The sequence below is a fragment of the Miscanthus floridulus genome, unplaced genomic scaffold (genome assembly GCF_019320115.1).
Source record: "Miscanthus floridulus cultivar M001 unplaced genomic scaffold, ASM1932011v1 os_1109_1_2, whole genome shotgun sequence".
Taxonomy (NCBI): domain Eukaryota; kingdom Viridiplantae; phylum Streptophyta; class Magnoliopsida; order Poales; family Poaceae; genus Miscanthus; species Miscanthus floridulus.
The window spans coordinates 2,705-22,540 of record NW_027097532.1 but is presented as its reverse complement, the minus strand read 5'-3'; the positions used below and the strand labels follow the sequence as shown (position 1 = coordinate 22,540).

Sequence of the window (19,836 nt, the reverse complement as noted above, 5' to 3'; positions counted from 1 at the left end):
CATCGGACCACACTCGCTCCCTTGGTCCACGTGCACCGAGAACCGCTCCTCCCCAGCCTGCACACTCTACATACGTATCATCAAAGACTGAGTTCTCACTTCTCAGTTCTAGCATGTAGCAAAACCATGACAACATATCTATCATCTGAGTCTGTTTTATGTGTATCAACCAGTAGATGGCTCTATAGAGTGCGGCTGTCGAACATAAACATCTTGGATCTGTCTGAATCGCCATCGGTCACATACGCTATCTGAAGCGGCAGCATCACCCAGGGAATTAGCTCCTTGCAGCAGATGCAGAACCTCGTTCTTACCTTCACCGGGGTGATCGTTTCCACATTCGCCCACCTTAGTGCCAAGTGCCTGAAAACCAGTTCCGTGCGGGAGGTTTGGAGGCCCACTCTGCTGCGTGTTGCGGTGAGCGAAGGGGGCAGCAGGGTGGCGGCGACGAAGCCTTCCCTCTCGGGGGTGGTGCCCCCCCCGGGGCGGCTGCTGATAACGTGACAGCGGCGGTGACGTTGTTGGCGGCGATCCCGGTGCCGATGGCGGAGGTTGCGTCGGAGGTAACTCTCGCGGCCCCTCCTCCGTCGGTCGCGGTGGAGGAGACGAGGGGGGCGAGCTCCCTACCTCACCGGGTGGAGGGCTGCACGACCTATCCTTGCTGTCGGAGCCGAAGGCGCTGGAGAGAAGCGTGGCCGGGACGGAGTTGGGACGCCCGGCGGCGTCCCATGCGAATGAGGTGGTGGAGATTCCGTCTGACGACGAGGCGGATACCGTGGCGGAACCGCCGGTGTCGCCGCGGGAGCTGGCGGTGGTCTAGTCGGAGGCTGGGCCCTCCGGCGGTTCATCGGAGGGTGACCTGGAGTGGCCCTTCCCTGAGAACCCGTCGAAGGCGAGGTTCGTCCTTCGGGGATTCCCGGGAGCGCCAACTCTGGGACATTTTTGAGGGGCAAGGGCATGCCGCGGTGTTCGAACTCACCAAGCTGTCCGCGAAGCTTGAGAGTGCCCGGAAGCAAGCTCAGTTTGCCCGGCAGCTGGTTGAGGTCGACCTGCAGCTCGCCGTGGAGGTGAGTTTTTGGTACTTATCCTTGCCCTTTGAATCTTTCGTCAGTTGTTTTTAGCATGCCTGTTTTTCATAGGAAATAAGGAAGGTGTCGTCCCGCAAGTCTTACTTCCTCCGGGCGGAACACGCCCGGACGGCCGAGCTTGAGCGTCGGGTGGAGTCCGCTTGCCTCGAGTCCTAGGTCCGGGCGGCCGAGGCGGCCGCGGCGCGAGCGGAGGAGCAGCGTGCGGCGGAGCGGGCGACTGCTGCCGAGCAAGGGCTCGAGGCGGCGAAGGTCCGCCATCAGGAGACTGAGGCGGGGCTGCGGGCGTCCCTGGCAAACACCGAGGCGGCGCTTCAAGAGGCCTTCGCGGCCCTTGAGCCGGAGCGGGCCATCCTGGAGAGGGCACAGAAGGCCCTGGAGCGGAGCAGAGGGCCCGGTCGAAGGCTAATCAGGAGGTGCTCGCGCTCCGGGGCTAGGTGATGGGGATGGAGGACGCGAGTGCCCGATTGCGCGAGCTGGTGGCTCAGCAGGCAGAGGATCTTTCTACCCTTAAGGCCTCTCGCATCGGTGCGTACCTTTTTGTTTTCTCGTGGTGCTGATTTTTCCCTCAGCCTATTTCTGAGCTTGTCGCCCTTCTTCCAGAGCTAGGTGAAAAGGTGAAGGCGTTGGAGCAAGACCTGGAGGTGACCAAGGTGAACTTCAGTCGGAATGCCGAGGAGCTGGCCAAGTCCCGTGAAGAGCGACGTGCTCTCAAAGGGGAGCTTGGCCAGATCCGCAACGCTGCCCAGCTCGTCGTCTCGGAAGTCTTCGGGTCTGCGCCAAGTACCAGCGCGCCCGCGGTCCAGCTGGCGGAGGTCCTAGACGCAGTCAAGGACCTTGTCAGGAGTGGGCTGTTTTATGGAGCGTCAGGGGTGCTGACCTTGGTGGCGACGTACCACCCGAATCTGGACTTCACCACTATCTGCGGCGGGTATGCTGAAGGCCTGAGTATGGGGGACATCCAATCGATCGGGGAGAGCTTGCTGCCGCACGCGCGGTCAGTGTCAGAGCAAGTCTCTGCCGAGTGGGTGATGGAAGTTCGCCGTGAAGACATGGCCCGAAGCATGCATAGGGAGGACGCTTCCGAGCCTACGGATAGCATGGAGCCTGGTTCAGGGGGGGACGTCGCCTCGGCCTCGATCGAGCCAAACGTCGTGCCGTCGGGGAGTGAGCAGCCTGCGCCTTCGTCGGTCGCGCCGCCAGCAGATGCCGCCGGGCTGGTTTAATGGCTTGGAGAATATAAGTAGTTAGTAAATGTAAAAAGTTTAAGTTCGTGGGGGAGGCTCTATGTAAAACATTCGTGTGTGTTTTAATGACTACAATCGGTTTTTATTTTTGTGATGGAGTTGCTCCGTTCGGGGAAGCTTTCCCTTTCGTTCCTTAGTTGTCCCTTAGCATAATTTTCCTTTTTATTTCTTTCTTTCTCGTACCTGCCCGTTTGTCCCATAGGTTGCAACCTTGTGAGCCCGAGGCGTGGCCCGCGAGGCTCGGCTGCTCGTAACCATAGGAAAAGGTGGGGTGCGATCGATCGGAATGTTTCAAAGCAGAGCTACGTAAGGAAAATCGAAAGAACGAACTGCCCTTCTGTTCGGGTAGGATGGAGTTTTCTCCATATGAAAGTAAAAGAGTACTCAAAGTAAAAACAAAACAGAGGGGTACTAGAGCCCCCTAGTGGAGCCCTAGCACCCTGAGCCAAAAAGTGTTCGGGTCGAGGTGCTCTTATAGGAGCGTACGCTAAGTAAATAATGGTAAGACTGAAACTTTAGGGAAAGAAAAAAAATGACATAGCTGTTCCAAGCGTTTGGAGAGAACGTTGTCATTGTTGTCTTTTAGTCGGTGGGCGTCCGGTCGGATCACTTCAGCCTTTAGTCGTCTGGATCCTCGCCCGCTGTGCCCCCTTCTTCAATTGCTGCTTCTTCGCCTTTTTCTTTCCTTGGCCTGCCAGTCTACCTCAGCAGGCGCTTGAGGAGCTGGCAGTTCTTGTAGAGATGGTTGACGGGATAGTTGTGGTTGGTGCATGGGCTCTCCATGAACTCGTGAAAGTGGTCCGGAGGGTTTTGCTAGGGCTGAGTGCCCGCGTAATCCGCCACGGCGACCAACGCGGAGTTGGCCGGTCAGCGGCGATCCTTTCTGTTCTTTTTTCCCTCTGCGTGGAGGGGCCCTCGTCTTGATCCTGGTGTTTGGCCTTACCCTTACTGTGGCCCCCGTTGAAGCGCGGTGAGAACGGCGCTTGCTGGGGGAGTTGGGCAAAGGTTGGTGGTCCCGGGCCACTAGTGCTGGGACTCCGGTCGCCGCTGCACGTACCTTGGTTTGGTTCGAGCCGCGCATAGATAGGCGATTGGTGCGGAGCGGTCGTCAGGTTAAGACGAGGTGCCGTTGTGGCCTCGTGTGCCGTGCTCAGCGGCTGTTTGCGGTGACAGGGTTTAGCGCCCCATCTGTTGTGTTCCTGTTCCTCGAACAGGGAGCGAGGTCGCGAGTCGGTGTCGCGATATGGAGCACTCCGCTTGCTGAACGGCGGTGGTCTCCACCAGTGCTCGAAGGTTCTGGTGGATCGCCTGCTCGCGAGGGTCGTTCGGCTCGGACAGGCTGTGCAGGAGCATTGCCACGACGACAATGTTCTGACTGGCCCGAGCAAAATACGGGGGATCGATCCCCCTAACCAGGGTGTTGCGCTGGTCCTGACGGGTGCGACCTCGAGCGTCGCTCGCTGGTCTATGCGCACGGGGCACAGTGTGGTGCGCCAAGTGCGCTGGCGCGGTCGGTGGCTGATGTGGCCACTGTCATCGTAGATCCTCCCCGTGCTCTCGTGTGGGCTCAGGGGCCTCCGTATGAGGGCCCGAAGGGGCGTGAGTCCGTTAGGACTTCGTTGCCCCTGGCGGCTGTTCCGTAGCGTCCATCATGGTGCACTCCCGGGACGGACGATGGCTGGGTGCCACGTCACCGATGCTGAAGCCGTCACTCCCGATGTCGTCATCATGATGTCGAGGAAACAGGTGGGACCATAGCTCGCCATCCCCACGAACTCAGACGTGAGAGGAGGCGGTGCCATAATCTTTCGGAGCCCTCGGGCGTACGCGTCCACTAGAGACATGAGGCCATAGGGGAACCAGTCGTACGGTGGCCGCGAAGGGGACAACGGCAGCCCTCTAGGTATTTAGCGGAAGATAGAATGTAGTAAGTAAAGAGTGGCATGTATATTACTCACAGCGGGGTTTGAGCAGAGAGTTTGCTCAGAATGAAGCACAGATGCCGCGCTGTCTGAAAGCTCTAGTTTGGTTTTGGTTAATTGATGAAACCCTAAGTGCTAACCTAGTTTATCAAGATGATTATGAGATAGGTAGCACTACTCCAAGTGATGAAGCAATGGTGAAGATCATGACAATGGTGATGGTTAAATGCTTAAACTTGGAAAAGAAGAAAGAGAAAAACAAAAGGCTCAAGGCAAAGGTATAAAATATAGGAGCCATTTTATTTTAGTGATCAAGACACTTAGTAAGTGTGATCACATTTAGGATAGATAGCCGTACTATTAAGAGGAGTGAAACTCGTATCGGAATGCGGTTATCAAAGTGTCACTAGATGCTCTAACTCATTGCATATGCATTTAGGATCTAGTGGAGTGCTAACACCCTTGAAAATGTTTGTGAAAATATGCTAACACTTGTGCATAAGGTGATACACTTGGTGGTGTTGGCACATCTACAAAGGAGGTGGTGTTTGCAGGGTTGAGATGGGTTTGGGTCCCTCTCGGGATTTGGCGCTTTCGGGAAAATGGAATGCCTATTTTCTATTGCGCCAGATGCAAATTCTTGTGGTTGGCACATTGGAGCAAGGGTGAAGAAGTTAGAAGTGAAAATGAGTTGATCGCGAAGACGCTGGCGTCAGTCAACTGATCGGACGCTGGGTCTGAAAGCACCAGACCCTAGCAGCGTGCGTCCGGTCAAACTGACGGGTCTGCATAGTACCGAGGGTATTGCACCAGACGCTGGTCTGTGTCCGGTCAAGGTGAACCGGACGCGTCTGATCGAAGAAATACGCCTCGGGGAGCTTACTGGAAATGACCGGACGCTGAGGATTCTGCGTCCGGTCAGTTTTGCCGGAGCGTCTGGTCAGTTAATAGCCGTTGTGATCTGACGGCTCAAGTTTAACTCAGAATGACATGTGGTTTACATCTGTGGACCGGACGCTGTGTCCAGGGTCCGGTCAGTATGACCGGAGCGTCCGGTCAGAGCGCATGTTGTCCAGTGAAGGGGTACAACGACTCTATTTCGTGGAGGCTTCTATTTAAGCCCCATGGCCGGCTCAAGCTCACCCTCTTGCACATTTTCATTGTCATAGCAACCTTGTGAGCTTAGCCAAAGTCCTTCCACCCATCTCCATCATTGATTCATCATCTTTGTGAGATTGGAAGAGAATCCAAGTGCATTGCTTGAGTGATTGCATCTAGGGGCACTTGGTATTCGTGTTGCGCTATGGATTTCACTTGTTACTCTTGGTGGTTGCCACCACCTAGACGGTTGGAGCAGCGGTGGAGGATTGGCACGAGCTGGTGATTGTTCGTGGCCATCTCCGGTGATTGTGAGGGGAGTTGTACCTTCCCCGGTGGAGCGTCGAAAGGTAACTCTAGTAAATTGCTCGTGTCATTGAGTTACCTCACTTGTGGATCGGTTCTTGCGGTGTCCTATCATGTGGACGAGGTTTGTGAAACACCTCTTAGCCGACGAACCACCAAGTGTTGGTCGACACAACGGGGACGTAGCGTGTTGGCAAGCACGTGAACCTCAGGAGAAAATCGTTTGTCTCTTGTCTTTGGCATTCTCTTGGTGATTGGCTATATATATTCATCTTGTGATTGGTTCATCCTCTATACGTCGGTATAATCACCCTACTCACTTATTTACATTCTTGCAAACTAGTTGATACAAGCTCTTTATGTAATTAGAATTGAGAGCTTGCTTTATTATTTACATTCATCTAGTTGAGCTCTTTAGAGTAGCAAGATTGAGAGCTCTTAGTGAGTAATTACATTGGAAGTTGTGTGTCTAAGTAATCATTGCAACTAGAATTGTTGGATAGGTGGCTTGCAACCCTTGTAGAGCTAGAGCAAGTTTGCATTACGCTATTTATCATACTAATCAAATTACTCTAGTTGATTTGTAGATTTTTAAATAGGCTATTCACCCTCCTCTAGCCATATTAGGACCTTTCACCATCGAAGTCGTGCGTCCCGGAGTCGATGGAGGATGTCTCTCCGACGGGTGTTGGGTCGTGAGTCTCCTCACGGAGGTGGAGTACGCCGAGCCAGTCGGCGACGAAGTCCAGGCTTCCGAAGAGGAAGGCCTATGATGGCTCAAAAATAGGTGGAACCCGCATCCCCGTAGGTGAGAGTGCGGGATACTCCAGTGAGTCGAAGCAAATCGTATCGTCCGAGCCTATCATGGTAGGGGTGGCGAAAAAATGGGCCATCCGATGACCAAAAAGTATTGAACGTACAATGTCTTCCCCACGGACGACGCCAACTGTCGGTATAGAAAGTGACCAACTAGTGAATATTTATAGTTTTGTTATACATTGTGATCGGAGGTGGCCTAGCACTCAATGACACAGGATTTATACTGGTTCAAGCAACTTACCCTACGTCCAGTTTGGGTCGGTCGGTGACTTTATTCCTGAGCCTAGGTGCTCGAAGTCTGTAGTGGGGTTACAAACGAGAAGAAGAAAGGTGGGGTGTACGAGAGGCCCGGTCGGGTCCGACCGGAAGGGCCGAGGGCGACCGGAACTCCGCTATGAGCTAGGTGTTCAAGCGTGTGCTTGAAGGGTTGTGAGCTATCGATCTAGTGAATCTCAACTTGCAGGAAGTCAACTTTCTTTGTTGGAGGGAGCGCATCCCCTTTTATAGATAAAGGGGATGACTTTTACAGGTGAGAGGGAGAGAGTACGGATGTTTCTAAGCCTTGTTGCCCACGTCGACAAGGGTAGCGATGATGGTAGGCGGCCACAATACTGTTGATGTCACTGTAGAATGTCAGGTGCACATGGGAGGTTGTGTTGGCTTCTTCAGGAAGGGTGGATGTCGGTACCTGCAAAATACCATTGTTATGTGAGGAGCCCTTACCACATGTATCAGGTATGGTGAATCCTGGCGCCCACTATCGATGCCCAGAGGTATGATGGGCTTTTTGTCGTATGGGAGCCTAATGGCGCCTATAATACTGTAGACATAAATGTCGGCGCCTACAATACTATTTGTGTCAGGGCGGTTGTGGAGCACTGTTGCCGCAGGCATACAGGGTATGGTCCTGGTATCGTGGTTTGACTTGTGCGCTGCCTTCTCCATTCGCCCCTGGTCCCTTCCGAGTGGACGTCCCCGGTCGGATGGCCCCAGTCGGCCGTGGCCGCGCCAGTCGGAGAAGAGCGGTAAGCAGGCTTCCTACGGGTCCCCGGTCGGAGTCGCAGGGTCAGAGTAGGAAGCAGTGTTTTGGGCCAGGCCTTCCGATCGGAGAGACCACCCGGAGGCGGCTGGTGCCTGAAGTGAGCGCTCCGGTTGGAGAGGTGGGCCGAAGAAGTTGTCGAGCGGGCGCTCGTCCATTTGGGTAGACCTTCCGACCAGCGACTAGACTGCCCTTTCGGCCCGTTGTGTTTTAGACTCTTGGGCTGACCCATGAACTACGTGCTATTTTCCTAGGCCGAGCCCTGGCGTGGAAGCCGGTCCATGAGGGACCTTGGGTTTATGAACCCGACAGGAAGGGTGCTAGATGCGAAGACAGTGACAGCTAAATAGTGTTCGAGTGAGTTTCGTGAATAGAAAAGAAAACAGAGGTTCTTTAGCAAAAGCGCCAGCTCACGCGCGGGTTCAGTTGTGGGCCGTGTCCGCGCGCCGTTGCATGGACCGCGCCAGTGTGCGCACGCGCGAGGGAGTGGGCCGAGCCATGTGTAGCGGGCCACGTGGGGGAAATCGGTTTTTCAATTTTCCAGTGAATTACAAATGTTTATTCAATTTAGTTTTTTAGCTGAACTTTGAGAAATTATAGTAAATTTTGTAGATGTCCAAAAATAGGGAAAAAATTGTTAGGTTCACAAAAATGTTATCTCCCTGTTGGTATAGTTGGTTCACAGTTAGATGTTACAATGATAGGTTCATAAATTCAAATTGGAAAGCTTAATATTTGTAGGAATTTTTGTGGCCAACCGGTGATAGTTCTAGCTATGAAACTTTTACAGTAGGCTCATTAGATTATTATGTACTTGCTATAAATTTTGTAGCCCTAGAGTAGGTTGATAAATGGAGTAGTTATTATCATTGTGTTATCATATATAGAGTAAATTGGTATTAGGTGTAAGAATACCTTTAGTTGCTATGTTAATGTAGGTCATGCTTCGTACTTGTTAATGGTAATAGTAGGTAACTTAGCACCTTAGTCGGTAGGACTCACTTAGTAGCTTGATAGATGTATTTTACTTTAAGAGCTGCTGTTGTCGTATTACTAAGTGTTGCATCATCATTTTATGCATGTAGATCACGAGTTGGTAGAGTTTGTGCTTGTGGACGAACAAGATTGTGAAGAAGTCATCGAGGAGTATGAGGAGGAGATCCTCATGCAGGAAGGGGCCCCGGAGCCTTTTGGTGCTGACCTTGCTGACCCACCGCCTGCCCAAGGCAAGCCCCGGTGCATAACCCATATTTTATGATCACTGAATATATATATGATGTGTATTTACGTTACATGCATTCTATGGAAACTACATGCATAATTATATCTACCTATGAGTCCTACTAGTATAGGTCGAGTAGCTGCTATGCTTAGGATATCGGTAGCGTGAGTAACCTGCCGTTACTCATAAATAGATGATAAATATGATCACTCATGATAAAATGGTGGAAAGGAAAAGTGGTGATCGGGCAGGGATATGGTTTGGGTACTGGTGGGTGTAAGAGGCTGTGTCCTGCGGCCAATAGGGCATAGCTTGGTTATACTTTTTCCCTGTCTGTGTCGGTTAAGGACCAGTCGTTGCATATGGCTCTAGGCAAGTCACAGACTTATTATCCCGAGCACATACTTGGGTATGGGCGCAGGGAAGGCTTGTTGCTGTCTTGTCGTGGATCCGGCTCTTTTCAGACCGACTGATTGGAGACGGGGATGGTAGAGGTCCTTGCACCGCACTGAGTCCGGGACTCAGGAGTGGGGGCTTGGAGTCCATGTTTGGACAGGGACCTAGACACCTAGGACATGAGGGTGATGGGTTAGTCTTGCTTGTGCCTGGAGTATAAGCGGAGCGTGTGTTTTTGGGGGTACCCAGCTGGGGGCATTGATTCGCGAATCGCCGACGTTCCGGTACGGCTTGTCTACGGTTTAGCATCGTTGTAAGAACTGAAAGATGGAAGGTGATGAAATGGACCGATTGCTCAACTCTTGCTTGAAAGTAGAACATGTGCTTACATAGAATGACTAGATAATAAATTAATACGACTATTAATAATAACATAAATAAGGACTCACTATTAGTATTGCTTTCTGCAAAAAGAAAGCCAGCAAACCATAAAGCTCATCATATTTCTTGGAGTCGGGAAATTATTTCCACTAGTCGAATAAGTCTTGTGAGTACATTGTGTATTCAGGGTTTATTTACCCCTGTTGCAGGTAACATATGAGGAGTACCTTTGTGTGGAGGATTCATCTAGTGGGCACAGACGGATCCTTGTTCTTTATTGCTAGATGTTTATTTTCAATTCCGCTGTTTAATATTCCGCACTCTGACATTTGGTAATGTAATAAAGAATTTCTAAGAACTCTGGATGTATGAAATGTATTAAGTATTATAACTCGTTCTCATTATTGGATTCTTGGGGGAAAATGTGGATCTTTCAGGTTCTCCCTTGGGGTGTGTCCGACGGATACCGCCCGCTGTAGCATGCTTTCGGGGTGCTTAGTGTCTGGTGAAAGACGAGCGCCTCCGTAACTGTGTTATTTCGGGCGGTTCTGCCACACTAGTGCTGGTAACATGAGCAACAGCAGACTGGACATAGGGAGATTTCGCTCGAGCCAGTATAAATCCTTGTGTCCTCTACGCACACCATCCGGACCAGAAGCACAGATACAAATTTACTAGCCGGTTATCCGAAACACCGACACTAGGAGAGGGAGGAGATGCTCTTGAAGCTCACAAGATCAACACTTAGGGCTCTCTAGATCTCTCTTAGGGTTAGCAGTTAGCACCAAGCTTGAGAGAGAGAGAGAGAGAGCTTGTTCTTCTTTTGTTTCACAAGATGAGCTATGAGTCCAGATGGCAACGGGTACGTACCCGCTAGGTACAACTAATCCATACCCGTGCCCGCGAAGAAAAAATACGCCCGCTAAAAAACCCATGCCCGCTGATGGGTACATATTTGTGCCCATACCCATGCCCGTGCGGGTAACGGGTACCCGCGGGTTGCCCGTGCCTGAGAAGATGCAGGCCTCATGCCTCAACAGACAACAAACAATAGGCAAAGTCTTTCAGCGAACCATAGATGCACATTGATTATAAACAGCAATAGAAGTACCAACAAATAGTATCAAGACATTTGCACATGCATACAACATAATTCATGAAATTATAGTTCATTTCAATAGCCGAATATCACAGGAATTGCATAAAAGGTCCTAAGTGATCAGCAGGTTAAGACCATACAAAAGGCAGCACTCAGCAGGGCTGCATGGGACATTACAAGTTCATAGATATTCCCAAACCAAAAGGCAGCACTCAGCAGGGCTGCATGGACATTACAAGTTCATACAAGTTCACAATTAACAAACGTCAACCAACAGGAGGCACATGAAATCAATTGATCCTTGTTCAGACTTGTCACTTGTCCACAAAAGGTCATCGGTCACCAGTTAGCTCTTGCTTCAATCTGGGACAGCAATATCAAATAGAGAGCTCCTACAAAGGCATAAATAACAACCTAGTTAGTAGTTACTCAATTATCTAATCAAAAGAAAAATACAATAATTATGTATGTGTTACACATTACCTGAAGGCCCTCCTGGATATCTTGGAGACAAGACCAAAAGGTAGCAGGCTGCTTGTTCTTCTCATCGACTACAGAAAATTGTTGATTAGTTTATAACCAATAATGAGAATTTGCAGAAGTAAATTCAGCAAGCTAAATATATTGAAAGCACATGTTGAATATACCTTTATACTTGTTCCTAAGCCAATCCTAGGAGCACGTGAGAGCCTCTATCATTTTCTGATTCAGGTTGAGGGGATGCAGACAGAGGAAGTGACTCCGACGGTGCTTGTGAAGCTTGAGATAGTGGAGATTGACTGCCACTAGCAATAGACATTTTTTTGAAACTGTATGAAACATACATTCACATTATCAGATCGACGAAAATGCTAAGAAAACCATACATTCACATGATAATCCCATATACATTCACATAAAAATACAGAGTGCTAAGAAAACTATGAAAGTGTGATTTTATTCTACAAGAACCTAAAAATAATAATCCATTCTGTGCATAGGATGCAATAAACAGATCCTAGCTAAACAAACCTAAAACTAACTAGCCAAGTCTCTGAATGCTAATAAACGAATGTGCAGAACAAAAATATGATTCCTTACCCCAGCGGACGCATAGTATTGTGACCGACAGCAGTTGTAGGAGGAGAAATAGGTGGTTTCCTCGCCGATCCAGCGACCGCAGGCTTGATAGGGCGCCGGTTCGCTGCTGTCGTCGGCTTGACAGGGCGTTGGTTCCCTACTGTCGTTGTAGGCTTGACGAGGCGCCGATTTGGCACCGCCCACTGTGGATCTGAGGGGTCGACGACGACAGCCTGCTGGGAATCAGAAGGCAGCATAAGAGGAAGGGGTGTAGGAGCACCCGGCGGAGATGTAGTCGGTCCTTTGCCGGCGTCCTTGTTCGCGACGGTGCTCTCGACCTCCGGATCCGCAGACGCCGGAGGGTCGGCGACGGCGTCCCTTCGGGACGACGGCAGGAGGGGTCAGTAGGTGCTAGAGCTGTAGAGTAGCTGCAAGTCTACGATAAGGTTACGAAGAAGAGGAAGAAGCATCACCGGTCGTCGTCGTTGGCGCCGCTGGTGGTCACCGCCATGGCCTACTTGCAGCTACTCTACAGGCTCCTTGACTAGCAGAGGCACGGAGCTTGGGGGACGCAGCGTCGGCGTCAGGCTAGGGATTGGAGTTGGGGATGTCGCGATTTTGCTTGGGGATGGGGATGGCCGGAGGGGAGGAAGTGGCGATGGAGGTTGGACAGGAAGTCGCCTGGCCCCTGGCGGAGCGCTCGCTCCGCTCCGTCGCTCGGCCTCGGCTACGTGCGGTGTGCCTACGTGCGTCGCGGTCTGGAGTCGCGGGCTCGCGGGTCGCGCTTGTGTGGCGGCAGCCGCATGGTGGAGTGCGGTAGTGGGAAAAGGGAAGGAGTGAGGTGATCTAGGGTTCCAAATTTCCAATCCTATTTATACTTCTTGTTATTGGGCTGGGCTGAATCGTATTACTTGGGCTACATTACACATTGGAGCCGGGTAAAATAAACCCATGGGTTTGCGGGTATGGGTACACTAGGAACGTACCCGTACCCGCAAACCCGATGGGTATGACTTAGTTCCCATTAACAAACCCATGGGCATGAACATTGACCCATGCCTGTGCCCTAATGGGGGTAAAAACCCATCGGGTTTCGGGTCGCGGGTACCCATTGACATTTTGAGCTATGAGTAAGTGGGGAAGAAAGGCGGAGCCAACTTAACCCCCCACCGGCCAGGCCTCCTCTGCCTCTGCCAACGGTCACAGGGAACGGCGCAAGCTAACAGACGGGAACGGAGGAAGGACGAGCCGAAACGGGAACAGCGACGCGTCCCTGCGCGGTTCCACGCGCCTCACGCACCAGCACCTACATGCAAAGGCTGATGTGCCGGGCCCGCTCACAGGCGCCCCACACGGCAGCGGCTACAAACGCAGGCTCCCACGGTCAAGCGGCCCCTGGCCAATCCCGCGAGCGCGCCGCACTCGACCAATCCGTGATCGAAAACGCAAAAAGGCAGCGGCGCTTCCTCTCACGCGAACGGCAAGAGACCAAGTCAACGTGCATGCAAATGCAATGCAGGCACGCAATCCATTCCCCACGCGTTGGCTCTCTCCCTCACTCGATCAGGCGCTTTGCATGCAGGCAGGAAGCTTCCACGAAGGTGCCCTCTCTCGCAAGGTCAATCACGGCACATGCAACACACATGCACGCGCCTCCTCTCTCTGGCCTGGCCTAGATAGAAGGTCCGGCCACTTCGATTGCTGAGGCACCACTAGGCCCAAGTTACTTGACCTTTTCACTTTCTATCTGTTTGCTAACTTTTCCCATGCGAAAAATATTTTAGCATTTAAGTTAGCATTTTCATAAATATTTTTCCAACCTCACCACGTCACTGAGCACTAAATATATATAAATGAGACTCATACTTAGTGTCACTGGATAGCCATTGCAACTAAAGATTTTCCCTCTTTATAGTATGGTCATCTATTATAAATCCATCCACACGACCACACCATCTACGGTGTCTTGAGTGGCAAAACAAAATGGCCCTTTCAGATACACTTTTGTCTTGAGCCCATTTTATTTTTCTCCTTCTTCTTTTCTAAGTTAGAGCACATATCATCACCTGGCTCCATCACTTGTGTGTATCACCTATCTTTACATTTTACTCATGACAAATGTTAGTATACTTGGGTTTTATCGATTATCCAAAATCAATCGAGGCCTTCAGTACTTGGTATCAGTTTTCCCCTGGCATGGTTTTGGTTTCACGATGTTTGATTTGCTCCCGCGACAAGAGGATGGGAGGGGCTCGGGGTCGGGGTGGCCAAGCACCACCAGTCGACATGACACCTGTTCTGGAGGGGCTTTTATATGACAGCTTCAGACAACCAAATTGAGCTAAGTTAAGGCGAAATACAATGTCTGAAACATCATATAAAAGAGTGAATGGAGGGGAGTACATTAGTCGTTCAGTGGGCTACATAAACAACAGGGCAAATCACACCAAGACCAAATCCGCAATACACTATAGCCCAGACTTGCAAACACTATGATATGGACCACAGAATCAGCAGGGCAGATCATAATGTAAACAGGGATGCATAACGATATACAGTTACCATCTACTCCTCTCTTTTGTTATAAGTACCACTGTACCAGATGCTTAAAAGTTAGACAAAAGAGCTTTCAGGTAAAAGAAGAGACGAATCACTATCCATTGCAGTGAGAGAGCCTGTCAATTAGGACAGCACAAGTTCCCTCAAAAGAAAAAAGAGAAAAAAAAGATCTGCAGAAAACAGAGAGCACCAGAAACAGGAGGCAAAATGCATTACATAATTCATTCCTTCGATTGTCCAGAAACAACACAACTGAAGACACCTACACTGGCCAAGCATGCAAGTGTTCGACACATCAATGAAATATTCAGATAACAATCTTTAGTTTACAGGAGTCCACCAATTTATCACCTGATTTGCCGGGAAAAATGCAAATAGGAACAATATCATAATCTATGCCATGCTATATTAAACCATACGAACGATACAGTACTACCAACACAACTCACGTATCTGATGACCCAGATCATATGAACAGCTTGGTGTCTAGAACTCTATATTAACATCTTACCTGCGTGCTAATTATAATGTGTCTAGAACTCTATCTCATGTATGGTTTTCTGATGACTGCGAAATGAAGCAGAGAGCTGGAGAGTGTTGAAGCGAGGAAAAAAACACGTGAATCGGTACTTGATATCAGGTCTCGGCCGCACAAGCATATGATACCAGGGCCTTGTTTAGATCACCTCCAAATTTTAAGTTTTTTCACTCTCTCAATCACATCAATTTTTAGCCGTTTGCATGGAGCATTAAATGTAGGTAAAAAAAATAACTAATTGCACAGTTTAGTTTGAAATCACGAGATGAATCTTTTGGACTTAGTTGGTCCACGATCGGACAATATTTATTAAATAAGACGAAAGTGTTACTATTCATTGGTTTGAAATTTTTTACGATCTAAACATGGCCCAGGAATATGTAACAATGACAGAAACTGTAACACATGCAGGGAAGCTGGTGCAAACATCTCTTCTACAGCTAAAAAAATTTACAGGCCAATCGTTCACCGGCAGACGAAACAAGCGATCCCATCTACGCCGGCTTCCATCGCTTCCCCCTGCGATCCCACGCCCCACCCGGTAGCTGGCCCCGCCGCCGGCCCTCCATCCTCCTCGGCTCCTCTCGACTCGGTCCCAACACGCCGCCCCCCACCCCGTTCGCCGCCTCCCCGGCGTCCCCGCCCCTTCCCGCCGACACCGGCCCCTGATCCTATCCCGTCCCGCATCGACGGCCATGGCGACGGGGACAGGTGAGAATACGAATTCCAGTCATCTAGGAAGGGTAGCACCCCCGTAGGAACGCATCCGGCAAAAAAGGAAGACTTCCTCCCAATCAGCTCCCTGGCGATCTCCTCCCCAGTCACGCGCGCCTCCCCTGGTCCCGATCTTCACCAGCACCTGGCCACCGCCTCCGCCTCCGCCTCCGCCCCGCGTCCCGCACTCCGGACCTTCGCCGCGGCGTCCTGCGGTGCAGCCCCCGGCGCCCAGAACCCACGCCTTCGCGACCGCGACTCCGCGAACAGGAGAACGGAGCAGCGAACGGCGGCTGCTAGCCTTGCACCTAGGGTTGGGGCGGCGCAGACGGCGGCGGCAAGCAGCAGCAGGCCGAGTCGCCTAGCAGGGGAGCGGTGCAGGCAGCCGGCACTCCAGTCTTCGGCAGCGGCAGAGCAGAGGCGTCGCGCACAGGCAGCAGGTCGGCTCCGTCGGGCCACGGGCAGGCGGCTGCACCAGGCCGCGCCGCAACGGGCAGCAACGCAAGCCAGCCGGGCAGCGCCCAAACCCTATTCGGCCAACCCCCAGCCGACTGCAGCCCGCAGCAAGCGCCAGGCAGAGGCAGGCAAAAGGCAGTACCGCAGCAGGCCAACAGCATAGCAGGTAATGCTGCAGTCTGTAACTGTAAGCATTTTTTTACTATTTCCACATTATAATTGCTTAGAAATTTGATAATAAGTTATTTGATAAATTGTAGATTGTCCAAACAAACATATGAAACCTGCGACACTGGTAACAACAAGTCAAGCATGACATTCAAAAAAAAAAAACAAGTCAAGCACGGGCAAACGACGATATCCAGTCGAAAGGTCCAGGCATCTGATCCCTGATATCTCAATTTACTTGTGTTTTATTTTGTAAATGCCATTGTTCACAAGTCACAACTCACAAACTTTCTATTGTAGGTGGCTAATAATTAGATGCTTAGCCAATTTGGCAATTTGTGTCAATTAATTCTTTGTTTGTTTTGTTCTTAATTAAGAAAATCCAATTCAACTCCATCTAGAATAATTCTGGTTTGGCATAATAAAACTAAAAGAACTTGTGCCAACTGCCGAATGGGGGCCTGACGCTCATCCATAGTTTGGATTTGGCACTGCAGATTGGTGAACTTTACTAACAAAATCTGCTCTTGGCAAAGCACTGTTACTTGACCGCGCCATTCTTTTAAAGTAGTTGATGATCGCATTTCTTGGAACAACCGTTTTAGATATGAATTCTCGTTTAGTTAATTTGATACTACCACTGATTTGTCAGGGTAAGCGGTTTAGCTATTGGATTATCCTTCCAAGTAAGCGCTTTTCAGTATCCTTTGTGCATGAGACTTCCTCCCATTGACAATTATCCAGTTCAGCTGCAGGGGGTAAGCGGATTGAAATAATAATATCGTCAAACATAGGCCTTTAATATATTTTTCATTTTTTGACATAGATTACAAAAGCCAGACACTGCACAGCAACACTTCAGTTAACATGAAACTGGTTTTGTCTACAATGCCCTTGAATTGCTCATTCAAATTAAGCCACATGTATGCATGCAAATATTGATGTTTCCATCATCACAAATTTACTATACTATATGATGCACAGCAACACTTCAGTTCTAGATTGTGTTATTTACTGAGTGGTTTTCTTAGATGGAACTTTTTATGTGAAGTGGCACCTTCTTGTGCATCTTATTTACTCAATTATAATAGGGAGATGAATATTTCTAGAGATATCATGTTGCCTTGAGTACTAAGAGAATGTTTACAGTATTCTGTCAACCCATTTAACTTTGGCTATTAACCAAGGGAAGTGATTAAAATTCAAAGTATTGTAAGTTTTAGGAGTCTATTCAGGTAAAGGTAATCAGGGCTGATTTCATGTCACTAATGCCTGGGTATATCCACTAGATCAGAGTTGCTTATCCATGTTATTCAGATAACTCTACTGAAACATTTGGAGTATAAAGAAATTACCTATAAACATTTTTGTTAATTTAGCCCTCTCTGAAGCTGTATCTTTTTCGTTTGAGGGGTCTGAAGCTGCATCCGGAGTGCAGGCTGAGTTCTTTGGGTCTATGCTATGAGTCCCAGCTGCACAGGAACAGTCGTAACCCCCAATTGTGTTACTGCAAATTCCAAAGCACTGATATTTATCTGGATATTGGCATTCGTTTATATCTGCAAACATCGAACAAGAGTACACAATAATTGAAGATCAGTGAGCAAGTAACTTGAGGTGTAAACAAGAAATTGAACTCTGGAGAGTTGCTGACCTTGGCACCCATCTTCCAGGTAGGGGTTCCCTTCGAAGCCATCGTTGCAATTACAGAGGTATCCTGTAGCATTTGCTGAGTTAACACAGTGGCTGTTCTTGCTAATGCAGGCATATGATGATCTGTTCTTAGGCGCTTCATCACAGGATTGAATTCCAGCAACCCAGTCAAACACAGAAGGAACCCCATCCTTGAACTTCTCTGTGAACTTGTCATCCTCCAGGTGGGAAGCGTTAAACTTGAACCAATCCTGCTCGGCGACAAAGGCATAACTGCACGGATCGAATCCACTTACATCAGAATTGCCATACCTTGTATCGAAGGTTATGTTGAAGTAAGTGAGGTTTGGTGCAATGGATGTCTGGCAACAGCCCATGCCAGAGCACATGCTGCTCTGATCCACGCTCTCCTTGTCCAGGCACATAGATAAGCACCCAGTTCTAACGCTGTGCTTGTTGTAGCCTTCCAAGTATGCAAGAGTGGAGCATCCAATGGCCGTTAAACTTGTTGGCCTTGCTGGATATTGTGAAAAAGCGAGCAGTATACGCCGTGGCCCATCCATCTGTGTTGCGATTGTCCTTGTTGCCATAGTAGCACTTGGAGGCAATCAAGGTGCTGACTCGAACCTGCCCTCCTAGCAGGCTGATGTTGTAGATCTCCATTAGGCTGCTTGAGTTATGCATGAAAGTGCGGTCATCCTCGCATGAAACGTCGAACCCTTGCTCGTAGTAGCAATCGGGATCAGTACCGATGCCGAAGGGGTATGGGATGGTGAGGTTGCCGCATGTTTCTCTGCAGCCAGGCTTTTTGCCATCCTATACACTGTGCTGCTCTTGAAGGATGCTAGCAGCAGGGTGGCTGCAAATATTAGCCATGGTAACACTCGGCCCATCTCTGTGTTCTTCTGCCTCTTCTTTCTTATGAATCTATGATGTATGATGCAGGTCTCCTTTCGGGAAGAACTAAGCCATCCTTATAATTGCCTGGACTTCATTATTGCTTGTTCTATTAGGATTATATTTCGCCCAGCCATTGCAGAGATCTGGTCAGAAGAATCGGTTTGGTGAACCAAGTGGCCAAATGGAATTTGCAACCTGCAAAAAGAAAATGGTAAAATAGTTTCATCTTGGACAATAGCACCCAAAAGACTCATTCTCTATGTAGTATTTTGCATTAAGGAAAGCCCTTGGTATGTTATTCTCTTGTATGTATTGTACTTGGTCATATCCTTCAAGAGTTGAGAAATTACTTCCTTTCTTCCTTTTCAGTTGGTGCGTCATCTTCAGCCACATGCGCAGACGTTGATACCGTGGTTTGATCTTCCAGCAGTTTGCCTCGAAGCATCTTGGCGCCTGCTACATCAATATCTTATTCAGTCTGACTTGTTCTTCTAGTTCAGACACTGTTTCCGTCATGTGTACAGACTAAAGATGGGCATCATGGTCAAGCTGTTTTATTTTTTCGCAGTATGGCTATAAGAATTATAAAAGTTAATGCGCGTGGACAGTGGCCAAGCGAGAACAGATCAAATGGAAGAACGGTGTCTGCATTGTTCGTGCATGGTTTTTTTTTGTGAAATTTTGGTTACTTAACTAGTTTTTGTTTTTTGGCAAATTTTAATGCTAGTTTGTTTCTGGCGTGGATGCATCCACAATTCCACACCCCAAATAAAACTAGAACATGTACAGCTTTGCCCCTGCATGCGGATCATGCCTCTGTAGCAAGTTTCTATACTGCTATATCGAGTGGAAGGCCGAGTAGACATGGGTGCTCTCTCTGCACAACATTGCATCAGTTTCTTTAGGTTAAAAACATATTAGTTACTTTTTTTATTGGAACAAAATGTATTTTAAAATTGCAACCAGGCAAAATGTATGGGCTACAATTGATGATGATGTCAACCCCCCTCCCTCTCTCTCTCTCTCTCTCTCTCTCTGGAAAGGAAAGCGGAGGAGAGCCCATCAGAAGATATTATTAAGGCCCAGGGCAGGGTGGAGACTTCCCAAGCCCGAGCGGCCCAGCCCCAAGGTGGCGGGGTGGGGCTTGGGTGGTTCTTGGGGGCGGGGTGGGGCTT

The 19,836-nt window shown here is 49.5% G+C and overlaps 1 pseudogene; it reads right to left on the bottom strand.

The window, feature by feature from the left end:
• Positions 1–10,953: 10,953 nt before the first annotated feature.
• On the bottom strand, positions 10,954–18,948 carry LOC136533702 (wall-associated receptor kinase 2-like; annotated as a pseudogene).
• Positions 18,949–19,836: the final 888 nt, after the last annotated feature.